Source organism: Meles meles, chromosome 8 (assembly GCF_922984935.1).
Source record: "Meles meles chromosome 8, mMelMel3.1 paternal haplotype, whole genome shotgun sequence".
NCBI lineage: Eukaryota > Metazoa > Chordata > Mammalia > Carnivora > Mustelidae > Meles > Meles meles.
The window spans coordinates 20,982,363-20,989,129 of record NC_060073.1 but is presented as its reverse complement, the minus strand read 5'-3'; the positions used below and the strand labels follow the sequence as shown (position 1 = coordinate 20,989,129).

The 6,767-nt window shown below is 54.8% G+C and overlaps 1 protein-coding gene across 3 annotated transcripts in view; it reads left to right on the top strand.

The window, feature by feature from the left end:
- The first annotated feature begins 839 nt into the window (after positions 1-839).
- The window catches only part of PRDM11 (PR/SET domain 11), an 80,370-nt gene continuing 74,442 nt past the window's right edge, over positions 840-6,767 (top strand). For all 3 annotated transcript variants that reach the window (XR_006820049.1, XM_046016804.1, XM_046016809.1), the window contains exon 1: positions 840-1,158. The gene's annotated coding sequence lies outside the window, so the exon portion shown is untranslated. The remainder of the gene's footprint in view (positions 1,159-6,767) is intronic.

Genomic DNA, 6,767 nt, shown 5'->3' with positions numbered 1-6,767 from the left:
GGAATGGTTGTCGTGGTTACGCCATCCCGCAGTGTCCCCTGCCCCATGGCCGCCCCACTGGCTTTGTGGGCGCCGAAGGAAGCCTTTCAGACTTTTCAACACTTTGTCTTTATGAAAATTCCGCCCCACCTTTTCCTGGCTACCTTGTCTCTCTGGGATATTGAATCCCATTCACGGATGGAGAAACTGAGAAACTGAGCAACGGAGGGAGGCTTCAATCAACGTCTTTTCCAAATCAGCCAGGGACCCGCCTGCCGGATTCTCAGAATCTCAAACCCTGTAACGAATTTCCATTTGAAGAACACGTGCGGTGCCCGACTTAAAACCGCAGCCCCACAGAACCAGTTAACATTACGAGCGAACCCCCACGTCCCTTACCCTCAGCTTGCCGCGGGTCTCCTATGTTTTACAACTTTAGTTTGTATCTCCAAACTGCTGGGCGTTCAAAGGGTTAAAAGGGACCAGGAGGGGCCCTGCTGCGCGTGATGGGGTGTCTCGAAAGGGTTAAAATTATAAACGCTTTAATCACCCCCGACTATCTGGTTCAAAGTGGGCAGCAACGGGGCCGGGGAGCCAGGGAGCCCCCCCACGGAATGACTTTTTAAAATTTTAGAACTTTTAATTCCGACCAGAAAAAAAAAAAGTGTCCCAGTTCGAAAGTTCTTTTAACCTTTTCTTTTTTCATTTATTTTTTTCTCGATTTCTCCGCGGGCAGGATTATAAAACTCGCCCTCTCCTTTTGGGTTCGAGGAGTTAGGTTCCCCCCTCCGGGCAGCGCGCGGGGCGGGGGCCGAGGGGCCCCCGGGAGTTTTCTCCGGGGCCGGGTTGGGACGCGGCTGGTGAGTCCCGGCTCCGGCCCCTGAATTGGGGGGTCCGCGTCTGCCCCAAACGCCGCTTTCTTCCGTTTTCCATGTCATTTCCTGTACTAATAAGATGGTGGTCAAAGCAGGGGAGGAGAGCAGCAGCGAGTCGCCGCCGCCGCCGCCGCCGCGCCGAGGCTGGCGCTGAAACTTTGCCTCGCCGGGGACCAGCGCGCCCGCAGCGCGGCCGCTCCCGCCGCGGGGGCCGCCAGCCGGGGCCGCGCCGCCTCCGCCGAGCCGCCCGCCGGGCCGCCCGCGCCGCCCCGGGCCCCGCGGCTGCCGCAGCATTCCCGGGAAGGTGAGTCAGCCCCGGTAGCCAATGTGGCCATTGAAAATGGCTTCGGAAAGCGCTCGGCAGTTTGCCAGCGAGCGCGGGGGCCGCGGGTGCTGGGGTTGCGAGCGGCTGCGGGGGGCGCGGGCAGCCGGGGGCCGGCGCGGGTGGCCCGGGGCGGCGCGGGCGCGGGCTTGGGGGGGGCGGTTCGTCCCGGCCCCGAGGTGGGTTAACCCTCGGCAGGTAGCTGCCGCCGCCGCCGCCGCTGCGGGATTCGGGGGCCGCCCCTCCGCCTCCTTCCTCCCCGCTCGCTCCTCGCTCGCTCGCCTTGTTACAATGTAGCCTTTTCTCTGCGCCGACGTTCCGCCCGCTGACGGACGTGGCCGCCGACCAATGGGAGCGGCGGTCCGGGCCGAGTATTCGGAATGAGAACGCGGTGACAGGGGCGGGGCGGAGCACGGAATGCTGGAGGGCTCTATGCGGCCGCTGGCCTAGTTCTCGGGGGCACTTTCGGCTCGCTGCCTGGGGCTGATGTGGGGGTCTCAGGACCTTCAGGAGGCGGTGGGGCCTCTTCCAACGCCGCCCGCGGCGATTTCCCGCGGAAGGTGGCCGAGCCGGAGGCCGTTTCTTTAATATATTTTAAGTCTTAGTTGCCGTGTAGACTCTTCGGGAAATCTCTGTGGAGTGTAGCCTCCATCCCCCACTCGCAATCCCCAAGGTGCTCTCTTCTGCAGGAACTGCAGAAACTTGGCGGCCAGTGACCTTTCTCCGGTCAAGGCCAGCACGCCCTAAGCAAGTCGCCGCAAAGAGCATACACATGCTTGAGCGCTGGGCGATGCTGGTTGAAAAGTTGCTTCTGTCTTGAACTGGGTTGGGCGGGAGGGGTTTGACCCCTGGGATGGGCTGGGACTTAGGAGAGAAAAATGTTCAATCTTTCTTCTTGACGTTGGCTTCATGTGGGGAAAGGCTGTGGTATATAATTTAGAGTGGCTGAGAGGAAACACACCCAGTTCTTTGTGCGCGGGGACAGGAGGCAATAATGAGAGATTGCTCTTCATGCCTGGAAATCCTATAAACTTAGGGGGGTTTGTCTGGGCTGGGGCAAAAGAATTTTCCGTGGAGCCATATGTCAGTGGCACCGAAGCTGACCTTTGTCCGCAGTACCCCTTGAGAGCAAGGGAGGTGTTAGGGATGTGGGATCCGTGGGTCTGAGCCTGTAACAGGCTGTGGTGTCCTTACCTGTGGGGCGGGGGCATGGTGTTCACCCACCAGCTCTCTGAGAGGTGGGCAGAGTTCTGTGTGGCCAGATGTCTGAGAACCTGCTGGGAAGAGTCCCATATGATTGCTTTAGTTTAAGGAAAGTGGTTCTCTGTTGGAGTCCTTCCCCCACCACCGTGTTAGAACTGTATGACTTTGGATTTGGCATGGTTAATTGATCTCTCTGAACCTTGCTTCTCCATTCTGAAAATGGAGCCAACAGAACCTGTGTGGCAAGGCAGTTGTGAGATTGAAGGCAATAGAGATAAAATGCCTAGTCTGTGCTCCACACATGATTCAAGAAGTGTTGTTCTCTATCTGGGATTATCGCGGAACCTACTATCCTGGGACCATCAGAATTGCCCAGCCCAAGACCATCCAATTCCAGACAGGGCCTCCAAGGAGCAGCTGGGGCAGAGGCTAGTTCTCTTTCCTAATGACATTCTCAAAGACGAGGGGCTCCCCTCCCTTGTCCCAAGAGCCGCGATCAGCCATCACAACCATCACTTATATCCAGTGTTGACATGAGTTAGAGTTCTGTCCTCCAGACCCCTTGGATTGATGTGTTTCATAAATTTGTTCTCTTTGGTGTCAGTAAGACTTCTGTCATTTGAATCTTTCCTCTCGAAGACTTGGATATGGAGACGGGGTTTCCCTGGTTCTAGGTCACTGGCAAGTGTGAAGGAAGTCAAGACCATCGGACTAGGAGTCAGGAGTCATACATGTTTATTCAGCTGCCTTGTTGGCCAGTCCCCTTGGCTGTATCATAGTCATGACCAACACACAGCATCCAAGACTGTCCCTTGCCTCCTGTCCGTCCTCAGGAAATATTCTGAGCCTCCTAACTGTCCACCTGCGGCTTCCCCTCCTTGCCAATCTCGCAATCAGAGTGTTTCGTTCCGAAAAAGCTCACATCAGGCCTCCCGTTTCTTGCTTAAAACTCAGAAAAGTCTTCTCAGTGCTTTTGGGATAAAGAACCAAATCGCCCCCATGACCTAAAAAATCTGGAGTGATCTGGCCCCTGCCCCTTCCTCAGCCTCATCTCGCACCCTCCCCCCGGATCTCCCTGCACTCCAAGTTTAGTTCTCTCCTGCATGTGCTCCGCCCTTCTGGAATACTGGACCGCTTATGATCTCATGAATGAGTTGTGGCTGGTAAGGGCAATGTGGAGCAGGAGAGGGTCTGGGTAGTTCTTGATACTAACCGCTAAACATTTCCAGTTCACCCAGGCACAGGGTAGGATTGAATCTGGGGCCCCTTGTGCTTGGGTGGGGCCGTGTGGCTGGTGGGTGAGTTGTGAGCTACAGTGACACAAATCAGGTTGGGCCAAAGCATCTAGTGGCCAGTTCACAAGCCTCCAGAGTGTTCTTTCCCTGTGACGTGGCAGGTAGCCGTAGGTGGGACAGCGGCTGCCTTTGCTAGCCTGGGTCCCTGGGTGGCTGTGTGGCACGGATCCCCTTGATGTCCCACGATGGACATGCAGCTTGAGCGATAACTAAACCTTTGTTATTTGCAACTACTGAGATTTGGGGGTGGTTTGTTACTACAGCATAACCTAGCCCAAACTGGCTGATACTAGGACTAGAGAAACATTCCAGGCAGAGACGAGTACATACACACAGGGACTCAGCAAGGCTCACCATTAGCAGCCAGGGTGACCCTTTGGACAAACAAATGTGAGTCTATCAACCCCTGCCTGGAAAACCTTCAGGGATTCCCATTGCTGTTAGGAGAAAGCTAGAAATCATTTAGCTGCCTTTCAGACCCTGTGTGGACACCGTTTTACGTCCCTCCATTCGCTATGTTCCACCTGACATGGTGTATTGTCCCCTCAGCCCTGACTATGCACCGCATTCCCCCTGCTTAGGCTTCCTCATTGGTCTTTTAGCTTCCAGCTCACCTCTTCAGGGAAGCCCTCCCTGATTAGGTCGAGCCCTCCATGACAGCCTCTCATGGCCCCACATACCTCTCCTTTGCAGCACTCGTCTCTGTAGCGGTTTTACAGTTGTGGGTGTGATTACTGATTCTGGTCTCCCCCTTTCATCAGACCAGGAGCTCTGCGGGGACAGGGCCTGGGTTCGCTGCTCTATTTCCAGGGTCTGCACACAAGGGCTGCTTCTGAAGATTCCCTGAGCATTGACTGCAGGTTCACTGGGTGCTGGGGGCGAGAGACAGGGTAAATGATCCCTGCTTCCTGGGTGTAAGGGCAGGTGGGTCCCGCTGGAAGGAGGCATCGGGCGTTGTGGGCAAACTGGTCTGTAGGGTACAGGTACCAAGCTCCCCACACTTGGAGGTATCCATGCCCCACAAGGACCATGTTTCTGGGAGGTCTGAGAGGACACCCAGGAGGGCAAGAGTGTGAAATTTAACAAACCCTGAGGCTTCTGCTGATCTAGAGAGTATATGATAAGGTGACGGGGCCACAGAGTAGGAGATCCAGGGGTGATGAAAATAATGACAAAGGAGTGAATGTCTCTATGTAGAAAGCCACTCCACAAGGTATGTGTTATTATTGCCATTTCACAAATTGGTAAACTGAGGGCCCAGAAGGTGGCGTAAAAGATCCAGGGTTACACAGGGATATGGCCACGATTGGAACCCTGGCATTCTGATGCCACCTTCTTAAGGATGCCCTCTTAGAATGAGGGCAGAAAACCCCAGACCTACCAAGGAGACACCCCTTTGGAAATGTCACATGGGGTTATAAAACCCTTCTGGAGGGGGGTAAGTTCCTAGGAGGTGACACCCACCTACCCTTAGAGTTTGTGCAAACCGGTTTCTGGCCCAGAGCTGCCTGGTGGTCTTGCTGCCAGGGCTGGTCTGGAACCATCTGGTACATCTCCACCCCTGCTGGGGCCCGAGAATCCTTGGAGGCCCTGGAGCCCCATGTTCTCAGAGTGGGGCCTGGGAGAGGCTTCCCCACAGCTGGCCCAGGGGCTGCGCCGGAAAAATAAGACGTGCAGAAAGGGGGGAAAAAAACAATGAAGAAAAAAGAAAGAAATGTGCTGTTATTTTTAAAAAGCCTGTTTCCTATTGCAGATTTGTCTCTGTGTTGGAAAGCCCAGTGTTCGCGTGGTGCAGCCACACTCATGCTGGTGTCCCTGGCCAGGGCTCTGTAAGAGGGGAGGCCTGGGGCCTCCTTTAGTCCTTCCTTTCTTTATCAGGTGGTCAGGACTCATGGGCCATCCCTGTACCAGGCACTGTGCTGGGCTTGGGGGTGTAAGGGGAACCCAGTCTCTGCCCCTGAACTTATGGACCAGTGTGGGAGGTGAGCAATTAACCAGGCAGTTAAAGATTCTAGTACAAGGATGTAAGGCAGATGGCCACCGACTCTAAGTCAAGGAAAGCTTCCTGGAGGAGGTGGCCTTCGAGCTGGGTTTTGAAGGATTGAGGAGATAGTAGAGAAGGGAGAGGCATTCTAATGTGGGGTATGGCTTGTGCAAAGGCCTGGGCACACAGAAGGGCTTGGAGAAACTCAAGTAGTTCGGTTTCCCTCCCTATAAATGGACACCGTAGGATCAGTCAAGTGCCGCATTCTTTGGACAAAAATTTTTTCCTCCCTGTCCTCATGACCAGATTTAAGAGGAACACATATCATGCCCCCTGAGGTCCCTTCTATATCCATTTTATGGATGGGGAAGCTCATGCAAGTTCAGAGAGGTTAAGTGACTAGCTCCAGATCACCCAGCTGTAATCTAATCTTTCCAGTCACCTTGAGAAACCCACACTTATAAACGTAGCCTCAGGGGTGGCCTACCTGTGTTAGTTAACGATTCCTCGCAGGTCTCCTGGGTGCTTTAAATGTGGGATTTGATTTATAAGCCCTTGGTTTACACAGCTGGTTTTAGGCCCTTCTCCCCACCTGGGAACCTCATGGGTGAGAACTTGGAGGCACATTTGGACAGACCAAGAGTCTCCAATGAAATGACATGGGCTGAAGGAGGAGGGGAGTGGGGAGGGGGCAGAAGGCTGCTGGCTGTCCTGTTCCCTAGCATCAGCCCCAGATCTCTGGTGGGTGCTGAGGAGCAGGGTCCCTTTATGCAAAGCCACACCTGGGCCTCCAGCCTTCAGTGCCTTCTAGAACTTTCCTTTCCACCACTCTCTCTAACCTCCCCAACCCAACCCATAAGGCCAACAGGGACTCCTCCCAACTCATCTTTTTCCAGGTCCCCTGTCAATGGCCCGTGAGGCCTGCGGGCTGGCTCTCGTGAACCCCATTTTAGAGCTGAGTAGATGGGGGCTCCCAGGGGAGAAGTGGCATGCCAGAGGTTGTACTGTTTAGGGAGTGACCAAGCTAAACCCCAAATCTAGGACCCCTTCCTCTGCACCCACTGTCCTGCAATCATCAGAGTAGGATAGGGAATTCTGAGAGCTTTTGG